At 45.7% G+C, this 24,295-nt stretch overlaps 2 protein-coding genes across 4 annotated transcripts in view; one reads left to right on the forward strand and one right to left on the reverse strand.

Moving 5' to 3' along the window:
* Window positions 1–1,066, reverse strand: part of LOC135389011 (uncharacterized) — a 45,468-nt gene extending 44,402 nt beyond the window's left edge. The window contains exon 1 of one of the 2 annotated variants that reach the window (XM_064618924.1): window positions 962–1,066. The gene's annotated coding sequence lies outside the window, so the exon portion shown is untranslated. The remainder of the gene's footprint in view (window positions 1–961) is intronic. The other variant, XM_064618923.1, reaches the window with a different exon arrangement.
* The window catches only part of LOC135389010 (cell adhesion molecule 4-like), a 596,648-nt gene that overhangs the window by 20,752 nt on the left and 551,601 nt on the right, over window positions 1–24,295 (forward strand). The gene's annotated exons all lie outside the window — the stretch shown is intronic.

Here is a 24,295-nt window from a genome sequence, read left to right on the forward strand (position 1 = left end):
ATTCGTGCCAATGGTTGGCGCATAGCGTGCTATGCGGTGAAGTTCTGTTTCTAGAGTGCAGGAATCTTTCCAGAACCCCCCCCCCCTCCCCTCCCTCCCTTCCAAACCCGTTAGAAAGGCTGAAAAAGCCCGAAAAGCCAGCAGATACTGACGTCACCCCTGCTGTGGGATACTAACCCCCCCCCCTGTCCCCCACTCCTTCCTGCTGTCCTCTCTCCATATGTCCGCGTCTGTACGCCACTCATATCCACAGGTGCTTCGCGGCGCTAACGCGGAATTAAAAAAAAAAAAAAAATAATAAATAACCCTCCCCTGAGATCACAATCCTGCGCATATCCTTAGCAATATGCACCGTGCCTACCTAATGTGTACGTGCTGTTGCAGGCGTCCTCGGCTCGTTTCGGACGCGCATATTTCGTGTTGTTTATGTCCTTTTTTGTGTTGCTGATGTGAAGGGCGAGTCATTAGCGCCGATTTTAAGCCACGCATCCCAAATATGGCGTGCAGTACATATAGGCAACAGCCTCTTCTCCTTGAGTTTTTCCAGTGCAGTGAATATACAAATATTATATTCACTTCTGCCGTAGGTCAAGGACACGGCTGTAGTACCGTCATTGTGAAACTCCCACAAGAAATTTTGCTCTTCTGTCACATTTCACCAGAAAGCTATCGAACGATAAATTAAACATAACTCTTGTTCCGCTGATACACATTAGACATGTCACGAGTTTCTCATAATAATAATGTTTCAATGACACTACATAGCCACGTGGTATTTCCCCACACTGTATTTGGCTTGACCTGATGCTGAGAAACAAGATTATATCGATGCTGAGGGAAAGATTATATCGATTACATATTATGTCATTGTGCAACTGGAGCATATTGTAGCGAGAGAACACAATTATCATAAACATCGGGCAGTGGGGCCACAATGTTAAAGCTCAAACTGTGAGCTCACCTTTCAAGGAATCCGTCGTTTTCGTTTACCTGGCACCAGAATGGGCGTGGACTCACGCGCTGCAAAGTGCACATATGTTGCGCGTAAACAGGCGCTATCACATGACGGAGGGAACCCAGATGCTTGTTCAGCCGAAACAGTGCAGAGGTTCTCACCTGCACTTGTGGTGTGGATTACGTAACGGGATTCTGCTACATCACTATTCTTTCGGGCAACGTTTACGAGTATTCTCTCCACAGCGTGTATAGCAGTTTCGTAATGACCCGATTATACGCGCGGCTTATAATAATAAATTCACTTTGAGGCGTAAAATAGGCCTCAGACGAGGCTATCAATACAGAACGTACATACGATCGAATTTTGTCGATTATTTTCGGTCTTTTCGAAGTGATTTTCTTCTCGCTTCATTTGTTTTCCTTCGCCTTTCTCTGCCAGTTTCGTCTGTACTCAGAGCAGAGTTGTACGTAACGCGTTACTAGTAATTGCGTTACTAGTAATAAGTTACTTTTTCCAGTAATTTTTAACGTAATTAATTTTGTGAGCAAGTAATTTTTAACGTAATCAATTAATTTTGTGAGCAAGTAATTTTTAACGTAATCAATTAATTTTGTGAGCAAGTAATTTTCCAAGTAACCTGATTACAATTTTCGGTAATCGATTACTGAGTAATCGATTACTTTTTAACCTTCTTTCAACAATGGCAACCCTATTCAGCAAACAAATCTGTAATAAACGCTTGTATGTGTTTTATCTGTTGCTTTCAAATGTATTTGTGAATTTCACTTACCGTATATGTTGGTGTCTCATTTTAGAATTTGCAACAAGAGCTGCATAGTTGCATTCACTGCAGGCTTGTTGGCTTTGCTATGGCCCACAATTTAAAAGTAACGGAAAAAGCAACGCGTTACATTTTTAATCGGTAACGTATTACATTTTTGATGAAGTAATTTATAATGGTAAAGAATTACTTTTCGGGCAGTAGTAACAGTAATTATAATCCATTACTTTTTCCGAGTAACGTGTACAACTCTGACTCAGAGGGACGAGGGAAGGAAGGTCCACATTCTGTGCTGCACCACAACTGCGGTGCTCACCAATCCTTGTTGGTAGCCGTTGATCGAACTGCTATTCAAATAGACATTGTGGCTTTAGCCTTTATTTGCTTTGCACGTTGCTAGTGGGCATATTCCGGTATATCACCCAAAAACAGACTTCTCGTCTACATAGTTTTTGGTCGTATGCATCGTAGGCGCCGACTGCGGGGGGGGGGGGGGGGGGTCCTGAGCCCCCCGGAACTTTCACAGGGGGGAGGGGGCACGCCCCCTCCAGGAAGTCTACCCAGGTGACACTGAAGATGAAAGTTTTGAATGATATATCCTAAGAATCGTGTGTTTCATGCGAGTGATCATGAAAATCCTGTAAAAATTTGCCCCACAACGTCGCAACACGGAATTCCCGGAACCCTACCCGACCTCTGTGCATGAAAGGTTGGGGGACATGGTGCCCCCGCCCCCTCCGGCAGATGGTATGCATTGATTAGATTAGATTTGAAGGGAAAGATAATTGGTCATCAACGCTAGCGCCCTCACTGGTCAAAGCGCGCCGACATTTCAAAGTATAGTGCCTGCATCGCGAGGACGTCGAAAGTCCACATAGCCACGAAGGTGAGGGGCGGCTAACTAGGATTCGAATGCTTCGTTTCGGTATGCACAGTGTTTTTTTGTTTTTTTTTGTGTGTGTTTTTGTTTTTATCCGTCACAGATTAAGAAACATGAAAGCGTCGCGATCTCCGACTCCTTTGCTCCGTTGCGGGATTTTAGTGAAAGAAATGCCAAGTCTTTATCCATTTATTCGTGCCATTCATTAGTCATTTATTAATACCAAGAACTTTTAAGTCTCCGCTCGCCGCCTCCCATCGGCGGGTTTCACTGGCGGGCTCTGGCTCCTCCACGGTGCTGAGCCCCCCTCTTTCTGGATGCACTCCATCTTCTTTGTAGGTCACTTTCACACTCGCACGAGTCGAACTTTTTAATTAGGTGTTTTCGCGAAAATGCGAGACAGCAGAATAGACCAGTCCCTGTTTGTAAACAAATGACATCATAGTGTTCGACAGCGCCACCAATTTGGTAGAGTTGAACTACTCTCGAATCGAATGTAGGAGCGAACAAGGTCGCGCCCGAAAGCCACGACCTTGAGAGGATTACGATGGTCCCTGAAAGGAACGCGACCTGCGGTCCTACTTTTCTTTCAATAGGAGGCAGCGAACAAGTGCCCATTCGTGGCACCCAGTCCTCCCCTTCCGATTTGTTTGGGTTTCAGTCTGTCTACCAACGGCATGATGACGTTTTTCGACTAGAGGTCTATTGGAGACGACCATTATTTGAATCCACATCATTTCTCAAAAATTCTGAAACGAGCACGTACTTTGAGATATAAATCGCCAAACTTTGATATGCAAATGAGGCGCACCCAGAACGACGTACTTCTCGAGCGCAGAAACAACGTCACTTCGGCTCACCTGTGTCGGAACACGGTTTATCTGGCCAACAGATCAGCGTTGATTCTAATCGGCTCATGATCGCTACAAAACACGTGACCCTCGAACTCGAACGCCATTTCCCTCTTTTTGCAGGAGTGCGCAGGTAGGAAACTTTTGACTGGGAGGCGTCAAACGGCCAAGCAGAACGTGATGTCCTCCCGTCAGGGTGGGACCATCACCACTGAATGCCCTGTCTGGCTGAAGGGCTTGTTCTGAATAACATGCCTTTCTTACGAATAACAGATATGGACCGCTTTCGGTTTCGAATCTGTTTTGTAGCAGAAGTAACAGATGGCTGGACGTTGCAGTGCTATTTCGCCCATACAACAGCTATTTCGCCAATAGCTGTTGGATCCACTTGAGACATTACAGTTGCGTGTGCACATGCGCTGTGGATGTGTGGTTGAATACTCCCTTCCCTGGATTGCAGCGCCATAGATAGCGCTAAAGTTAGGTATAAGCGCCATGGGATGCTGCTCTTTTCGCCGCGCACATTATGCGCGGATGCTTTCATGAGACTAGTTCCGTTTCTTTTTCATTTCAGCTTTATGATTATTGTTTTTACGAATGCAATTACGAAATTTGGTCACTTAAGATCACTTTTTTTTTTGTTAGAATAACAATTGTGTTTAAATGAATGTAAAGTAACGGGAGGTACAGGAGGTTGGACAACACCGCCCGGGGTGTAATGTCTCCGCGCGTCTTCCAAAGCGATTCCAGACTAAAAAAGTCCATGCAATGCTCGCGGCGAAGCACAATGCTACCAACACCAGCTCCGGTGGCGCAGCGGTAACGCGTGCGCTTGGAGACTGGGAGGTCCGCGGTTCGAATCCGCGGGCCGGCTGTGCCGTCTGGGGTTTTTCCTGGGTTTCCCTCAGATGTGTAATAGGCGTATGCCGGCACAGTTCCCCTGAAGTCGGCCCATGGACGCAGCTATCCTCCCCCCGAGCGGATTCCGCTCTGTCTTCCACTTCACCCTTTCCTCCTGTCCACCATCTTTCCCTTCCCCCCTGCTACCAACGTACTGTCCTGCAACATGCTATCCCCTCCGAAACGGGCGATAGAACATCGCTACCGTGATAAAACAGAGAGCAGTCAGACTTTCAGGCCCATATGAGATGTCTCACCAGCAGCTGTACACATGCACACACACACATAGAAACAAACTATACTATGTGGAGAGGTTGCAACAGCAGAACGATAAGCAAACACTCTGCGCCACTGATTCTGAACTTGCACCGACAATTTATTTCATAGAGAATATACAGGGTGTTTGCTCTAACCTGCCCAGAAATTATATTTAACGCGAGCGGGAAAAGAAAAGCAAGTGGTACTTTTCTGCTACTTGAGTAAGAAACAGGTATTGCTTCACTAGTACCACCTGTTTCTCAGTCAAGTAGCTGAAAAGTAGCGCTCGTTTCACTTTTATCGCTCGCTTTAAAGTTAAAAGTTCTGGACACGTTAGAGCAAACACCCTGTATACGCATAAAGAGTAAAGAGGATCGGCAGGACGGCACCAGAGTGACTCTAGACAACGCCAGTTCGAGACGCCTTGGGAAGCTTTGGCGTCCTCCGTTGCTAAGTGACGGGAATAAGCATGACGTCAGCCTCGTGGCCAATCAACGGCTGCAGCTATTCCTTCTGGGAGACTGTCGTATTTTCTCCTTTGCATGGGTGCGCCATCTGTGCCTTGAAGCTGCACCGCTGCAGCACCACGCCGAAGTCCCGTGTTTCGTAATTGCTGCTTTAGATGGCAGCACCATTCTTCCATTTGCTCATTTTTTGCTGCATGCTGATCCTGGTGGTTTTGCCGGGTGCTGATCCGAGTCCCGGACTCCCGGGATGTGATTTATCCAGACCACCCCCCTACCCCCCTAACACCTCCCAAATGTTCAGTGACACCCCCTAACTTTTTCACCTGTGTACCTCCTACAGGGTGTGCCCTTGCGAGTTCAGCTTGAGGCCCATGTCGGTAATGATATGTTAAGCTGTAATGACGTAACTATAATAATGACCCCCCCCCCCAATGTTTTCTAACACCCCTCCATGCTTGAGACTCTGGATAAACCACTGCTCCCGGGAGCCAACTCTGACTTCCATCTCAGATTTACTGGTAGTATTGATGGGATAGCGGCATTCATTGTGTCCTTGGGCATTCTGAAAAAAAAAAAAAAATCGATACAGAGAGTCCTTGCAACAAGTAATGCCAGTAATAATGCGAATAACAATGTTTACGAACAGGGAAAGGTCTATTAGACCTCTCCCTGTTTGTAAACAAATGACGCCATTGTGTTCGACAGCACCACCAAATTGCGAAGGAGCAAAGAAGGTCGTGCCCGAAACCCACGGTCTCGAGGGGACTACGATGGTCTCTGTAATGCGTTTCTTACGTAGGGTGGCTCTGCTGGAGATCTTAGCGCACCTTGAAAATCTTATACGAAAGTGACGAAACTACGTTAAACAAGCATAGAAGGCACGTCTAACGTATGGTTTTACCGTGTAATGTGCCAGTGTGTGTTCAGCCTAGATGGGAAGGGGGTAATAGTAATGCTAGAGGGTGCTTGAGTCCGTCAGGGATTGCAACATGCTACAGGGATTGCAACATTGGGCAACACTCGCCTCCTGCAGGAAGAGCGGACCGTTAGGCAGAAGAATCAGCGGGGTAGAGGATGTCCGCTAGCGTGCCAGAGCTGGAGTGAGAGAGGTGGGCTTCGCGAGCAGAATCGTATGCTCGGCGTTCTCGCAGGATGTGTTGGACTGTTTCAGGTTGTTGACAGTGGCCGCAGCCGGCGTTACCCCTAGAGCTGATCTTGAATAGCTGGGAGTTAGTGAACGTATAGATCCAGTGCGTAGCCTATAGAGCATGGTCTGTGTACGCTTCGAGGGAGGTCCTTCATGGGAAAAAGGTTGGAATGATCGAGCATGATGTCTCGTATCCCAGGTTGGCGCAGTTCAACAAGGAGCTGAACGGCCATTTGCCTGTCGGTGACTTCCGGAGATGGTAAACGGACCTACACTCTTAAAAATGAACTTCACCGCATAGCACGCTCCTAGCCAACCATTATCTCGAATGATATCGTTATCTACCCTGATTTGTTGAAAACACAGGGCGTACGCCTTTTCTGTGATAATTATGAACAGCATAAGTGTCACAGAAATGGCGTACGCCCCCCATTTTCAACAAATCAGGGCAGATAACGATATCATTCGAGATAATGGTTGGCTAGGAGCGTGCTATGCGGTGAAGTTCATTTTTAAGAGTGTAGAAAACAACGGAGAGCGAACGGAAGCACCAATGAAACGCGACGCATGTCGGATTGAAGCGGCCGTGTGACATCCACGTTCGAGCCAGTGTAACTTTTTTTTCCTTTTATTATTATTATTTTTTGCAGCACAACAGCCAGAAGAATTCGCGAATACCACGCAAAATATTTCCTTTGGGAAGCGTGTACATTTCCGGAGAAAATTTGTTCACGAGAGCGCGCGCAACAGCGACGGCCTCAGCTCCTCGCGTGCTGTGACGTCAGATCATTGCGCGCTTTTATTGGCTGCCAAGAATGTCTGCTACGGCGAGGGAGCAAGGCGAACAAGCGACACAATAGAACCACAAAAAGAGGGAAAGAGAAAGGCTATTTGGCAGAAGATATGGCGTCGCAGACTGCACCATTGACGTGGTTGTGTGGTGTGGTTGTGCGATAAATGTGGTTCATTACATCATGCATCATTGTACTACACACTAGAGTATTGAGGAAAAAAATAATTATTTCTCTACGTGTCGTACTTACGCACGTATATAGCTCTGACATCAGAACCCCGACAGTTACCATTGGTAGCCGTTATCACGTGACCTCTCTTGCGCTTCGTCACTGGCTGAGGCGTCTGCCGTGATGTCACACGATTTCCGGGGATGGTTGCACAAATCATTTGAGGAGATCAATGAATGAGGAAGAACGCGTCGGATTAATCACGTTCCTTTTGTGTCGTTGTCAAAGTCTCAAAGTAACGTTGTCAAAGTAAAAGTAAAGTATCATTTCGCGAAGAGCAATATTTGCACTTTACTGTCCCTTCAACAATGCGTGACGACAAGAAATGCAACGTTATGCCACGGAATATAACACATGTAGGACGTATTAATCAGTCAAACAATCGAAAAGCCTCGACAACTACAAATTCCAATTTTTCTACGCAACCATGCTTCTCTGTGCACGCGCTGCTTTCGTCACTTTATCCCTCGGGAGGCTGCGTGAAGGTGGCTGTGACCTGAGAGGTGGCTGTGCGAATCTCGTGTACGTGCAACTTCACTGCTGAGCCGTTACGGCTCCCAAAGGAGTCACCGAACGTAAGGAGTTGAAAAATGACCCGAACGGCGACTGATAAGAGATTCGTCGAATGGAAGAGTGCGTTCCTCTTTTGGCCAAAAGAGGCGGAATACAAATGGCTGCTGACAACCGACAAATGGAATCTCACGACGTAGCGTTATATTGCCGTTTTCGCAAACACGGCTATACGCTGATGGATTGGCCGCGCCTTTTGTCGTCTACGGTGTCTTCTGTAGCCAGAAAGAGGCTGAAATTATTGCTTTCGGTTCGAGATTCGGATACGTGTTTCTGCAAAGCAAGTTTGTCTTTTCGATGGGCGCCGTTCTAATACTTCTTCTTCGAATATGAAAACGGTTGTTGAAACGCGTGCCATATGGTTGCCCTCTTTCACCGAACGCTTACGGTGGTTTGCACGAATGCGTTTCTGATGTCTTCTCAAGTTGTATTGCCCTGCGATCGTGGCTGTCTCTTTACAGTGGCCTACGCGTTTTTTTTTTTTTTGTGTGTGTGTGCTGTTATGCTATATTAGTAGAAGTGGTAGAAGCTTACTGTGCTAATTGCAGACAACAGTGTTGTCGGATGATACACGGGCAGTGAATACTTGCGGACATTTCAATAGCGGGTATTCTCGTGTTAATCATCCTCGCGTTTCCATCCAGCTGTCTGCCCATCGCTTTGTCGAAGGCGCTTTCTTTCGCCCCTCTTTCCCTTGTCACTCCGTGAGACAGAGAAAGTAGCGATCGGAATCGGAGCTCAACACGAACCGAAAACCGCTAAAAACCGATTTTTCTTTGTTTTTTGTTGAGCTGCGATTGAACCAAACCGAAATTACTTATTTTTCTACCGCTTATCCGAAGTGGAACCGAATCAAAATAAATCTGAAACCTTTCAGGTGAAATGTTTGCCTCTCGCAAGCCAGACCCCAGTGTTTCCATTGCAAACCTGGTGGCAGAGCTTCAATGATTCCACTAAGTTTTGAAAACCTTATTTCGAGAGAAATCGAGCGCTTTCACAATGTCACGAGCAGATACGCACATGAATGTGGTACTGACTTTCGTACCAGTTTTCTGGGGCATCTGGAACCGGCAGGTTAGAGATGGCAGTTCGTCGTGGTTTTGGTTTTTTTTTTTTTTGGGGGGGGGGGGGGCACCTCGAGTGAAAGGCTTTTGCTCTAATAAGTCATATTTACCGTTCATCAACTGTTGCCGTATAGTACTTCGGGCAATCACAAGATTCGCTTCTGAGCTCGCTTCCAAGTAAAATTGAACGTGCCATTTCCGCCAGGCATTAAAGTCTGCCCTTCACTTTTGTTCTGCAACTTCTATGCATAGGCTATCTACAACGCACTGATCGCTTTGCCGCTTGTCTGCACTCGTCAGCCAAATTTCTTCTCGCGGAGTATTATGAAATCACACTTCAGTAAGAGCAAGTTCTATTTTGTGTACTGGGGCAGCGCCCAGCCTGCTGGCCGGCATCAGCCCAATCTCATCATCGTATCTCTATTTGTGTGTGTGTGTTGTGTACTTAACCTGGCATAAATTACGTTTGCATTGCAATATCAGTAGGGACTATGAAATTTCCCGAACCCCCATACTTTTTTTCGATGGAAACTGTTCTTCCCGCAGAGAAACTAATATGCCACAAATTTTTCCGGACGAAATCGCTCCACTCTGCGAGGAGCGCGCGCTGGAAATGTCTCTTCCGCGTTCCTCCTCTCCCGCGCATATTTCCCTGCCGATGGTGTAACTGTACGGACCGCTCTTGGGTTCCCCGTTACGTCACCGGTGTTGCACAATGGCAAGTAATGCCGCGAGCTCGCGCTGTGGCTGCCGCCACTGCCGAAATCTGCCGATCGCGCGAAAGCTGCTGTCATGGAGATTTCCACTCCCGATGAACGCATACGCGGGATCCTACGGCGCATGCTCCTGGCGGGATTCCTCGGCTCGGCAACATGTCACGATGACGTGTAGCTGAGCCAGCCGTGGTCGCGTCAAGTTACCCGTTGTGTCTCCGCTCGGCAGCTCGTCACGGCGCGGCGCCAGCTGTCCTCCCTTCGCCGCTCCGTTTAAATTCGCTCCCGAGAAATCCGCTCGCGCGACGAAAGTAAAATTTCGGTTCTAGACTCAGAAAAATGTCTTCTTTCGAACGAAACGAAGAAAAAAATCGTTTCATAGTCCCTTTAAAGTTTTCAACTTCGATGAACTGGTTAAAACCTCAATTTTTTGTGCTTCTTGGTGTTCCTTCACGATTTTTTTGCGGACGATCTACCGAACAGATTTTTGTTTTGAAAACGGCTACGATATCAGGTGACCGAAAGGAACAGATGTTCTCATTGAGACAACTTCGTAGCTTTTATAATTAAAAAGTTAATTAACGATTTTTAGGTAATTAGTCATTCGACGGTGGAGCAACAGATGGCCAAGAACGTCCGCCAGCCCGCAGAGATGATAGAAGTGAAAACACGATGTCTATAGCCCTTATAGTTTTTTAAGAAAAATCTTAAATCTTAAGAAAAAAAAAAAGAAAGAAAGACACCCTGTATGATGACCGTAGTGATGGGTGACACTATCGAAACATTCGATACTACCGACAGTTTTTCACTATCGATTGCCCAACTATCGAGTGAACCGGAATTTCGTTAGTATAGCGATAGTTTTTCGGGCTATCGGTAGTATCCTATCGTGACATATAGCCGGTGCACTTCAAAGAGCTTTACGTCGCTTAAGTCAAGCCAATCCAGCACCCCTGAATTCGCGTTTCGCTCCTGCCTGCAAACTATCAATACTTTATTCACTCCGGATTTAAAATTTTAGCGTGTTTCTTCTGAAAACGAAACTTTCTGCGAAATTTGCGTTTCGCTCCCGTAAACTACCAGTAGTTTGCTCAATCCGAAATTAAATTTTAGCTTCGCTCCTACAAACTATCAATAATTTTTTTCACTCCGAATTTAAGATTTGAGCAGGTTTCTTTGAGAACGAAACTTTCTGAATTAACCAGCGGCATGGCCGAGTGGGCTAACGCGTCCGCTCGTTGGTGGTAACCAAGGTCGTGCTGAAGACTGGGAGGTGGTGGGTTCGAATCCTACCGCCGGCTGGGCTGTCTGAGGTTTTCCCTGGGTTTTCCGAAGACTTTCCAGACGAATGTCGGCACAGTTCCCCCTGAAGTCGGCCCAGGACGCATACTAACCCCCCTGTCCCCCACTCCTTCCTACTATCCTCTCTCCGTCTGTTCACATCTGTACGTCGCTCATAGCCATAGTTGCTTCGCGGCGCTAACACCCAATCAAAAAAAAAAAAAAAACTTTCTGAATTCGCGTTTCACTCCTGTAAATTATCCGTGGTTTATTCACCCCTAATTTATAATTTCAGCATGTTTCTCTTGAAAGTGAAACTTTCTGAATTCGCGTTTCGCTCCAGCAAACTATCAATAGTTCGCTCTCTGCGAATTAGAAATTTTGGCATATTTTATTTCAAAAACGAGAATTCGCTTTTGGCGCCTGCACTATCCATTGTTCGTTGAATACGAATTTCAAAATTTACTAATGTTTCCTTTCAAAACGAAACCGTCTGAGCTCGCGTGTCGCTCATGCAAGCTATCGATTAGTCGCTCGCAATTTGAAAGTTCAACATATTTCCATCGGGAACCTTCCCAATTCTCGTTTTTCGCATGCAGTTCGACGATCGCGTTTCGCTCGTAATTAATAATTACCCCTTGGGGAAAAAAAGAAATATGATCATGGAAAATAAAATATAACGTTCGTGAAATGTGAAACATCGTAGTATACATCTACATTACTTTAAAAGTTGGTATTTCTGAGGAGGAATCAATGGTCCTTAAATGTCACAAACCGGTATTACTGTGTGACAGTAACATATAAATACCTATAGTTTGACAGCTTATAATGCTGCTCTGAATATATTAACCACGCGCATAGCACACAACAATTTATGAAATCTCTTTTTCTGCTTGGTTTAAATTGAACAGAGGCTGCCGTCCGTTTTTCGGAACCCCTCTGTTTTATGTAACATATATATATATATATATATATATATATTTTTTTTTTTTACATGTTAACGGTGCGAAGCCATTTCAAAAATATCTACTGTGCAACTATAAATAAAAGTATTTCATTAGATTGATAATAGAACCGGGAGCAGTGGCTGCTACATTTTTGCAGCAAGCGGGTCCGGACTGCGTCCAGCTGACTATCGATAGCTGAAACAATCGATAGTTTTGAACAAGACTATCGATAGTCAAATGAGTAGTCATCTCAACCATCGGTAGTACTATCAATAGTGTTTGGATGACTGTCGCGCAACACGATGACCGTGATCGCTTAGACGCTGAACTTGATGGGAGATATGGCGGAAGGATAATGTCTTTATCGGCTCGCCGTTGTTGGCCACGTCACGACTACGGCCAAACGACTGTAGTGTGACGACTGGGGCGAGCGATCCACGAATCCTTATGTTGGATGTCCTTTGAATCCGAGTAGACGACCCAGATCCGCGGAATCGTCCATACATACAGACGTCTATGGATGTGGCGGAAATCAGGAAAGCTGAGGCTGGCACCAGAAACAGACAAAGACAAAACAAAACCCCCGACGCCTGATTTCAATCTGTCAATGTTCCTAACCGCTGGACGAGTTGAGTTGTGTTCGTCTGACCTCGACCATCCTGCGACCGCGAATCTTGCTTCACCAAGAGCACCTACATCGAAACATGAAATCTGATAAACTATGTTCTATGAAATGAAATTTCTATGCGAGGAAATAAAGTATCCTCACAAGTTTGACTCAATTCGCCATCCCATTCAAGCCGTGTAAATAGTATTTCCTTCGTAGCGTATTTCCTGATCTTTGCATTTGTCACGCTTCGGTGAAGCTACTCAGACGTTCTCCTGCGACCCATACCGAAACATGCGCCTCCGTTTGAAAAAGCATCAGAGAGAGCTCCTCTACACTGCTTGCACACGGGGCGAGCTATTTCGACATATATATATTTTCTGAGTACCGTTTCTCTTTATACGGGTACGGCTAGCCCTGTTTTTATATACACGTGTAACGACTTGAATCTACATGGGACAACTACGAACTATAAAGTAGGGAGTTGCACGACTGCCTACGCGATCGTAAATGCTTTACGATTTTGAATGGGACTTCAAAGGACGCCATTTCAAAGTTTTATTGAGACTGCGTTCCTGATGGGAGACAAGAGAGCAGCATTTTGGACAAGAAGCACACAACTCTCCATCGCCAGTTGTTGAAGGATGTAAAATATATGGAGATATACACGTTGATATGGGCGGTGATAGTGACAACGGTCAGTGTGATGTAGTTACTCACCTCCTAGGAGGACGTGAGTCAGGGTAGCTTGTATTGTATTGTTCAGTGTAGCCTGTGGGGCTGTTGTGCACTGAGATTGAGGTGGGCGGGGATCTTCTTTGAAGATCCTATAAACTAGCGTGACGTTTCGATGAGTTTTGAGTTTGAAGGGTCAACTGGCAATGGAATTCGTAAGAAACCAGTCCATGACGTGGTTCGTGTCTCTCTGTAACGCAGTGATTGCAGGTCTGAGGTGTACGTGGATTGACAACAACAGGCGTGTCATCTGCGTACTGGTAAATTAGTGTACCTTTCATTACCTGTCCTACACTACTCACATAAACATTAAAGTGAAATAATAATAATAATAATAAAAATAATAATAATAATAATAATAATAAAAGCTCATAGTGGACGCACGGGCTTTGGTTGGTGTGTGCACTAGCGGCTGTACAGAGCTTACAGTTGTTCGGTTATTCTTTTCTTTCTTTCTTTTTTTTTTGTCATTTGCATTAACTGTGAAATTATTATATCTTTATCTTCGCCTCCATAGCGCCCGTTAGAAAGAAAATCGGACGTTTTAGCTAAATTTAGGCAGTCCGTGTTATAGTATATATGAATGCGGATTATACACTGGAAATTACGACACGTATAGATGAATTTCTATCACACGTTTACCAACACGTAACCGCCTTCGTTTTCTTTTTATTTCTGCAACACACGATCCTACCTTGGACTCGATTAGCAAACCGCGCTACGTCTACAGACACTGTTGACATTTCTCCTTCCCTCGTTGGACCCTTTTATTCCCCTTTTGTCTTTTCTGAATTCAGTATATTCCCTTCCCGTATCCTTTACTCGGAAGGCACTTTGAACCTATCCCGCTTCCTTTTTCTCTTTCCACGCAGCAGTGTTACGTCGGAAGGCATTAGTAGGAGCATGCACGGAACTTTTACTCCGAGAGTTTCTGAATGACAAAGATAAATACTGTTTATGTGGCGCAGCTACGGAAATACGTTTTAGCGAACGCATACGAGTAGGGAAGGCACAGACAGATAGAAAGCGTTTGTTTTGCGAGCTCGGTTGTTTCGACTGAAAGTGAGCTTTTGATGTTGTTGTTGTTCTTTTTTTTTCTTCTTCTCTCTCTCTCTCTCTCTCTCTCTATTATGCTATATGTTGTGAAAGTGCGTGCGCGTCCGAGGCGGAATGCATAAGAAGGGATTATTTCATTATAAACAGGGGTTGATGGCCTTTCGAGGACGTGCCCAGGCCGGTGAAGACAAGAGTTGCCCGTAAATGAGAAAGTGAAGAGTGGGCAACGGGGGGGTTCAGTGTGAAATTATGTGTTTGCGGTTTACCGGTTGCGTAAGAATGTTATTCGTGAGTTTTAGTATATCGTACGCTGTCGCCTATGCGTACGTAAGGGATAGCGTGGTGGTTCTGCGCAATGCGCAAACCTCAGTTTAGATATTTCGCGTGCTTAGAACCACCAACGCTGTTATTTACGTACGCATAGGCGTTAGCTTGGGTTCCGGGCTTTCGGTTTCTATTTTAGGGTGGGTTTAGCGTATGTTTTTCGGTATTTATTTATTTTTCGTGAAATCGGCGTTTTTCGGTGATTTTTTTGGCGTGTACATGGTTTCCCCTACAGTTATCGGCGAATTGAGATACGCGGCGTAATTTCAAAACTGTGTGTCTCAGTGCAGTCTTAGAACCCATACAAAATCAGCAGAGCGATTGGGAAAGCAATTGGGAAAGCAGAGCTCTTCTTCTTGTTTAGTGTTATGAGAGGTTAGCCAGTACTTGGCTTGCTACTCTTTTAAGCTCATTGTAATAGATGCAGGCGTACTTGCCCAGATTCTTGTCTGCTGCACAAAATTTGACGTGCGCAGCGGTTAATCCCCGTAATCTTTCCCCAGACATTCATTTGTATTCGACGTTTTTCGGTTAAAACCGAATGAAGAAAAAGTTAACGGCGTGTGTTTTTCGGTTAGAACCGAAAACGCTGAACTCTAGCGATAGCGTACGATGCACTAAAAGTCTCTGCTGACTGTAGAAACATTCGCTGAGAAATCTCCCGGCGGTATATCACACTCTAAGAAAACAAGGAGTACTTTTACTCCCTTTGGGGACTAAATACATTGCCACAAAAAATAGTCCCTTTCGGGAGTAAATGCATGGGAGTAAATGATTGTCACAGAGTGGCGACTGCATTTCACCTCGCTGTTGTAAGAGTCCCACACAGTAAATTTTTTACGCCCTTCCCAGTGTGAAAAGGGTGTACTATGAGGACACACCCGAAATACACTTATACTACACTCAACTAAGCACCCGTGATGGCGTAAAAGGGGTGTAATGTACCAATACACCCCGATCACACTTATGTTACACACCATGCTAAATTTTGGAACACTCATATCAGTGCAACAGGGGTGTATGCCGCACAATGCTCAAAGCTCCTGTAGTTTTCTTTTTCATTGTGATAATCTTTGCAATATATATATATATATATATATATATATATAGATAGGGGAGAAAAGACACCAGAGACTGAAGTAGGGAGTAGGGGAAAGTTATTTATTAAGCTGGCATTTAAACTAAGGGTCTGGGGAAGTCTACGTTTCGGCGGAAGCTCCGCCTTCTTCGGGACTGAGAGGAAAATCTATGTACAAGGTCTTTTAAAAGGTTACAAAAGTGTCGTCACAGTTGGTACAATTCCACTGCGAGGCTATCGTCAGTGAGTCATGTTCTGGAAGATTCCGGAAGGTTCCTGGGTCATCGGCCGGGGAGATTACGTGTCAGAGCCTTGGGTCGCGCTCGTTGAAAACCTGTTGTCTGGGGTGTTCTTAGAGTCATTGTGTCCAGCTGTAAAGAAAAGAAGAAAAGAGGCAGCGGGCACTCCGAGGACATACAGAAAAAAAGTTATCCGGATATGCTTCTTACAGTTGATAGCACTCCTTTATCCTCATTTATTAGAGATTGGAATTTGTAGATCAAGTACGATTCGCGTTGCTCTCTGCAGCGATCGGATGTGAAATTTGACTCTAAAATAAAAAGTGCGACGTTATTAATGGAATGACCGGGTCGACTAAAATGGCGAGAAACCGGGAGGCTACCTTTTTTCGAAACATCTGATCGGTGGTTATTGAATCGAATCCTAAATGAATTTTTACTTTGACCTACATATTGCGCGGAGCATGTTGTAGATTGAATGATATAAATAATGTTACTGGAGTTACAGTCAAAGTCGCCATTGATTTTAAGGGAGAAGTCGGAGTTTGTACTCTTGACCGCTGCCGTGCTTTGCATTGATTTGCATATTTGGCATCTTTTACCATTGCATGGATGGCATCCCGCCGTAGGTGTTAATGGTTTGGGAACTTTGGAGTTGACTAGTCTATCTTGGAGGTTGCGGGCACGTCTGTAGGTAACTCGTGGCTTTTCGGCAAATATTTGTCGTGTCCGTTCAGATTGCAGAAGGATGCTATGGTGGCGGTGGAGGATACTGTTAATATTACCCGCGCCTGCACCAAAGGTAAGAACAAGGTTTACGCGGTCGCCCTTGGGTTCGTCGTTGCGTTTACCGAATAAGTTCCTCCGGTCTGTTTGTCGTGCTTTGGACAGGGCGTCTCTTACTAGACTGGGTGGAAAATTACGATTAACGAAGGTCTGCTCTAATTCCGCGAGGTTTTTGTTTAGAACATCGTCGTCCGAGCAGATCCTCCTGTATCGGAGTGCCTGGCTATAAGGAATGGCGAGTTTAGTATGGCGCGGGTGGCAACTGTTAAAGGAAAGGTACTGCTGAGCATGCTCAGCATGCTCAGCATGCTGAGCATGCTCAGCAGTACCTTTCCTTTAACAGTTGCCACCCGCGCCATACTAAACTCGCCATTCCTTATAGCCAGGCACTCCGATACAGGAGGATCTGCTCGGACGACGATGTTCTAAACAAAAACCTCGCGGAATTAGAGCAGACCTTCGTTAATCGTAATTTTCCACCCAGTCTAGTAAGAGACGCCCTGTCCAAAGCACGACAAACAGACCGGAGGAACTTATTCGGTAAACGCAACGACGAACCCAAGGGCGACCGCGTAAACCTTGTTCTTACCTTTGGTGCAGGCGCGGGTAATATTAACAGTATCCTCCACCGCCACCATAGCATCCTTCTGCAATCTGAACGGACACGACAAATATTTGCCGAAAAGCCACGAGTTACCTACAGACGTGCCCGCAACCTCCAAGATAGACTAGTCAACTCCAAAGTTCCCAAACCATTAACACCTACGGCGGGATGCCATCCATGCAATGGTAAAAGATGCCAAATATGCAAATCAATGCAAAGCACGGCAGCGGTCAAGAGTACAAACTCCGACTTCTCCCTTAAAATCAATGGCGACTTTGACTGTAACTCCAGTAACATTATTTATATCATTCAATCTACAACATGCTCCGCGCAATATGTAGGTCAAAGTAAAAATTCATTTAGGATTCGATTCAATAACCACCGATCAGATGTTTCGAAAAAAGGTAGCCTCCCGGTTTCTCGCCATTTTAGTCGACCCGGTCATTCCATTAATAACGTCGCACTTTTTATTTTAGAGTCAAATTTCACATCCGATCGCTGCAGAGAGCAACGCGAATCGTACTTGATCTACAAATTCCAATCTCTAATAAATGAGGATAAAGGAGTGCTATCAACTGTAAGAAGCATATCCGGATAACTTTTTTTCTGTATGTCCTCGGAGTGCCCGCTGCCTCTTTTCTTCTTTTCTTTACAGCTGGACACAATGACTCTAAGAACACCCCGGACAACAGGTTTTCAACGAGCGCGACCCAAGGCTCTGACACGTAATCTCCCCGGCCGATGACCCAGGAACCTTCCGGAATCTTCCAGAACATGACTCACTGACGATAGCCTCGCAGTGGAATTGTACCAACTGTGACGACACTTTTGTAACCTTTTAAAAGACCTTGTACATCGATTTTCCTCTCAGTCCCGAAGAAGGCGGAGCTTCCGCCGAAACGTAGACTTCCCCAGACCCTTAGTTTAAATGCCAGCTTAATAAATAACTTTCCCCTACTCCCTACTTCAGTCTCTGGTGTCTTTTCTCCCCTATCTATATTCAACATCCTGGTCGTTCGAACCTAAATTTTGTAGCGTATATATATATATATATATAACTTATGTGTGTGTATAGATAACTTGGTACATACAGATGGATGCGAGAAGATATAGATCATAAGTAACGGAGAGACTTGGGTAGCCGTTTAAGGATTAACAACAATTGCTACTTTTATTGCATTAACAAAATTAAATGGGAGTTATGGGAATTACTAGAAACACATTTACAGTCGTATTGCCAACTGTAGGACATCTGTAGTCAAAATTAGGGGTCGACGTTTTGGCAGTCAGCGCTGCCTTCAGCAGGACTAAACTTGAAAATTGGTGACAGGGGCTTGAGCCCCTGGCTGGAGGGTTTACTGGCGCGGGTGACACTGCAATTAAAATACATATGTGTATGTAAGTAAAGGGCTAATTACTGTGAGTGATTGTGAAATTAATATACGAAAAGAAAAGGTAGAACCAAAGATTACGAACAGTTAGGAAGAACAAGGGAAGTTCGACAGCAGCAGCAGCAGCAGCAGCAGCAGCAGCCTTCAACTGGGCTTGCAAATATCGAAGGCACGCTACTGTTGAAGTGTCGACTTGATTAAAGCGGAAGCACTTGGCCTAGCTAGCAAAGCCTTTCTAAGCTCTTCGAGTGCACAGCTAGCTAAACTCTAAAAGAGACCAGTTCCCGTGGCATAGGGGTTAAGATCGTCGCTTTCCACGCCGGTGACACGGGTTCGAATCCTGTCACCGTCTGGGTTTTCCGAAGACTTTCCCACCGAATGTTAGTTCCCCCGCAAGTCGGCCCAGGACGCACACTAACCCCCCTGTTCCTCACTCCTTCCTGCTGTCCTCTGTCCACGCCTGTACGCCACTCATGGCCACAGCTGCTTCGCGGCGCCAACACGGAAATAAAAAAGCTCTAAGAGTCATGTTCACACCTGCAAATGCATTCGTGCAACTAGTGTTCCGTGAATTTCGGGAGCAAGCCTTTTTTCGTTTTTGGGGTCAATACACCCAATAAACACCCTTCTTTTGGGTGTAACATGTGACACCCCTGTTACACCCATTATTGAGGTGTAACATTTACACCCATGAGGGTGTGAGTTATCTAACACTCATTTTACACTCATAGGGGCGTAAATAAATTTACTGTGAGGTACATAATTCGTGTGCATGCATGGAAATACTTTGAAGCAATCCGTCAACCGTGATATATCGAGTGATATAAAATCTTGCGCCATACATAGGGCACAATTTGCGAAGAAAGATGCGCTAACTGTTTCTTACTCTGTGTGGCTGGAAAATTGCTACGATGTCTGAGTTATACAGCCTTATGTCGTTCAAATTGACCAAGGGCACATATTTACGTAGACTGTTGCATTCAGGAGACCATTCGCGAAGTTTAGTGACAATTTGCAGTCCTGGGGAGTAAATGTCGGGACTAAATGTCGGGTTAGGGGACTAAAATGGGGAATAATTGCAGTCTAGGGGAGTAGAAGCTGCAATTACTCCCCGTTTTCCTCCTTTTTTTCTTAGAGTGCAGGGATGCGTAAATATATGACGTGCTCGATAGCGGCAGAATATGGGTGTGGATTTTCTCGAAATGGTTGTTGAATTAGATGGTCACAGGTGAATATTAACAGCTATTATTATTGTTATTCGTGGATTTATGTTGGCTGTTATGTTTGTCTGATTTATGTTGGATGGTTGGCTAGGAGCGTGCTATGTGGTGAAGTTCTGTTTTAACAGTGCAGAAACGCACTGACTCAACAGGCACTGACTTCCAACAAGTTTAACTTGACATCCAACACTTATTTATACACTCGATGAAGCTGCCATATCTAGCTTTCCTTCTCTATCAGGTCCACCTCATTTCCCGTCACTGCGATGGATTCCGTGCTTATGCAGCCGCTGTTACTTAATGCGTATGTCCCGTGTCTTTACATTTTTTAATTTGCTTTATGATTGTTACAGCTTATTGTGGCTCTGCCCCTCCCCCCTCTCCCCCGAAAGCCAGGATTATGCAAAGAAGTTAATCTCCAACTTTACCGTTATTCGCGAATGTACCACTGTTGTTATACCGTTAATTCTTCGACGCCACACTTTCTTAGAACTTGTCTTGTGCTCCATTACCCGTATAGTGGTGAAATTCACGTAACGATATTAATACAACTCCACTTACTATAGGCTTACAAGCAAGTAACTTTGCCACATTGTGACCAACATGTGACGCTCAGTGCAGTGACACTCAGTTTCCCAAACTGAAACCAATTGGTATTGTTCGATATTACGTTCGATACCCAATTTTATCTTTTTCATCACCCCTACACTCTTAGAAATGAACTTCACCACATAGCACGCTCCTAGCCAACTATCATCCCGAATGACAACGTTCTCGCCCCTGATTTGTTGAAAACGGGAGGAGGAGCCTATTTTGTGCCATTATGCACGGCACAAAATAGGCTCCTCCTCCCGGTTTCAACAAATCAGGGGCGAGAACGTTGTCATTCGGGATGATGGTTGGCTCGTGCTATGTGGTGAAGTTCATTTTTAAGAGTGTACCCGGGAACACCATTAAAACATTTCGTTGTGCGCGCACTCCTGTTGCTTCTACAGTAAGTCCGAAATGAAGAGAATGCGTTACTTCTATAGTGCGATTTTTGTTGTTGTTATTTTGTGTGTATGTGTACTTGACAAAGTTAATTGCCGCTCCATAGCTTCTAAGCCTATCTATATACCTTCACACGGCTCAGCTCGTAAAAGTAATCCTCATCTATGACGTCACAATGATGCACTGCGCACACATTTCGTATCGGCCCGTACAGTAGGTCCCAGGAATATAACTCGGGGAAGGAACGGGGCTGTTTCGAACCGAGCGCTCTAATTTGTCTCGGCGTTTTACGAGCGCGGACCTCCATGGCCGGGACCGTTCTTTCTCATCGGCGCCAATGTCCTCGCTTGTAAATCTTGTAAATCGGGCCGACTCATGATGGCGGGGGTGTACCGTCTAATGGAGCGTATTCGCCCCTCCGCTTGCTTTTTTTACAACCTCGCTCGCTTTATTCGCCTTCGTCTTTTCGTGCCGGCCTTTTTCTATTAAACCCCGCCAAGATTTGTTGTATAGGAAAAGGCGTTAGGAATTTAAGACGGAATAAAGGCTCTAATGAAAGGTCAGGTGTGAGGGGGCGAAGTTCTAAGAGTGCCGGTTAGGTAGGCGGGGGAAAGTAAATTGCAGAGGCTTAGTGAACAATTAAGACAAAAAAAAAAAAAAGATTGAATAACGGCAGTTTAAGCCTCACTTTGTCGGGTCTCACATCAATATTTTTACTTTTCAGTCGATCGATCAATCAGTCAATCCTCTCAACAGCATTGAAGCCTCATGAAACGTCATGAAAGGCGGCAGTTAAAGAAAAGTTACCCCCCATCTCGGCGGGGGCAGGTATATAATGGTGACGGGGGTGGCACTGAAAGAGCTCGGCGTTGTCGGCCTCACAGAGGCCTCGTGGCGGCATTCGAACCTGTATACCTCTCAGATTGAGGGCCAGGTTCGCGGACAATTACACGATGCCGACATCGCTCGCGTTCTCGTCCGCATACGACAGCCTCGTTAAGGAAGGCTCGGACACACGTACGTTCTGACCACATTCTCCTTCTTTCATGCACTATTATGCATTCACACATAGATGAACGAACTGCATGGCAGGCGTCATTTTTTTATAGTACCGTAAACTGGGTAATATTCGATCCAGTGGAAAATGCAAATACGTTGTTGTTGGAGGAAAATTTAATATAACGTGGTAATGCATACAAGTGTGAATAGGACAATTAGTACAGCAAACGTAGCTTTCTGCTGCCAGGTGAGCGCGAGCTCAAATGTTTAATGATTTTTTGTTGAAAAGTCAATGGCTTTTGGCATCAGAGCCATCAGAATTTCTCATGAATCGTGTGACGAATTTCTGATGAATTTATGTTTAAAATTGGCCGGTCTTTTCTGATGCATACTTGATGAGTGCGTTTCTCATTGGTTTATGATGCCTTACTGGTAAGTTTTCAATGCTTTCCTAATTACGAGCGTTACGTCTTTTCGTGCACTGATAACCGTGCGGAATATCCTGCAGCGCCACCATAAGGTATTCCGTACCAGACGGCAGGAAAAGATTCAGACGGTGTCGTTTGCTAGGTGCGCATTACGCCATTGCCGATGCTCCGCGCTGTAGGCCGCTGCCAATATTGCAGCATCGTATGTGTACTCAACATAACACGGGACGGAACTTGGACTCCGTGAACACTGTTTTCGCCTTTTCTTCCACTAGAATATCCCGTGTGGATGTCGCTCGTGTGAATACACGGATAGGGCAATCTTCCGATCCTTATCTTCCGGCGCTCGCACTCGTTTCATTGTAACTTCTTCCTTCTCGCCCCACAGCTGTGACGAACGTTCTTACGTGACTGTCGACGTTCGTGGACCCCCTAAAAGCTAGACACTTCGAGGTGGTGTCCGCGAGGAATACGGAACTTCAAAAATAATGTGATATCCACTTGGAGATGCCTTCCAAGAAGGAAACACACACACAAAAAAAAGTTTCGCAAAATTCGTTCGTGTTTCTTCATAAAACATCAAAAAGCACCGATTTCGAAATCAACTGCCAGCTTCCGGTTGAAACATCCCTTCCCTGCTTCGCCTCTTCCGGTGACGTAATTGGCATCGCCGGCGAGATTCCCAATCGATCAGCTGACGGCGTCGCCAGGCTAGTTGCGATCCGATACCATCGAAAAACATGAACGTAGATGTTTCCAGCGACTGTTCGGCAGCAGACTGCGAGTCGGAAGACCGCATTTTGTGACGGACAGCCTGCCTTCATAACCGACTCCAGTGACGTCGGTCCGCACATTGGCCGCGTTAAGTAGGCTCCCGGGCGCCCTTTCCTGGGGTTCTCAGGGGAGCGTACTATCGGTGTCTCCACTTAAACGGTGTTTGTGAGGCTCTACGGAAGCCGGGCGTCCCGCACGCGCGCCACTGCTCGAGTTTCGATCTGTCGTCTGCCTTCTGCAAAACAAGCCGGTCAAAGATCCCACCAAACGCCATCTCTATGACCAAACGGCGCATACACCGGAAAATGCGTCACAGGCCGGAAGTCGTACTGCTTTACCCTGGCATGAAACTATAGGGACGCCCAGGGTGCACCCGGGAACGCGCATCGGAAGTTGCTTTGGTGCTGTTAAGTTATCCCGGGAGAGAGGGAACGTTCCCGGAGCACCAACTTAACGTGCCCATTGTTGCCTGAATTCGGCCGGAAGCGCGCAGCTGGCTGCAAAATCCGGTTAAATTCATTTCCTATTGTTTCCGACTGTTCCAAACGAAATATATTTGAGGCACGCTCTATTCGGATCGAATTGGGCCTCTCGAAGATCTACACTTTTCAGAACGAAAACTTCATTTAATGATTGGGGTTATCGTCACCACGGGACACCCCATTGCACGTGCTAATTTGATGCGGATATAATGATGAGTTTCACAGTGAGGACCAAAGCCCAACAGAATCCAGGACGGTGGTCCAGGAGATGGTACAGAAACTTTTCAAATAATTGTGTGGGACCTGTGTACCTAAGTATAGTTGCGAACGCTTTAGCTCAAAATACACGTTCCCCAAGCTTTGTGATATGACCATATAGGCTGTGTGTAGCGAGGAAAGGGCACTCGAGACCTTGTTCGAGGAAAAAGTGCACCTGACTTCTCTTGCACCCCTTTAGACCTCAATCGCGTTACTTTCTTGAGTATTATAAAGCCGACTGTATATACAGGACAGCTTTCAAACATACAAGGATGCATCCTTAGTCACGTGTTATGACCGAAAATGAGTCTCCGAACAGGTTGAAATTGCATATTCGTTTTGCGTAGCGCCATAGTGCTGATACCGACGAGAGTTTCCCCTCCCCTGTGGATAGACCAAGTTCCCATCGGATACAACACTTCAGCGCCGCCGTCATTTTTCTTCCCCAGCAGCTGTTTTGTGGCAGACGGTAGTCGCTCTCGTCG

This window comes from Ornithodoros turicata, chromosome 3 (assembly GCF_037126465.1).
Source record: "Ornithodoros turicata isolate Travis chromosome 3, ASM3712646v1, whole genome shotgun sequence".
In the NCBI taxonomy this organism is placed as follows: Eukaryota; Metazoa; Arthropoda; class Arachnida; order Ixodida; family Argasidae; genus Ornithodoros; species Ornithodoros turicata.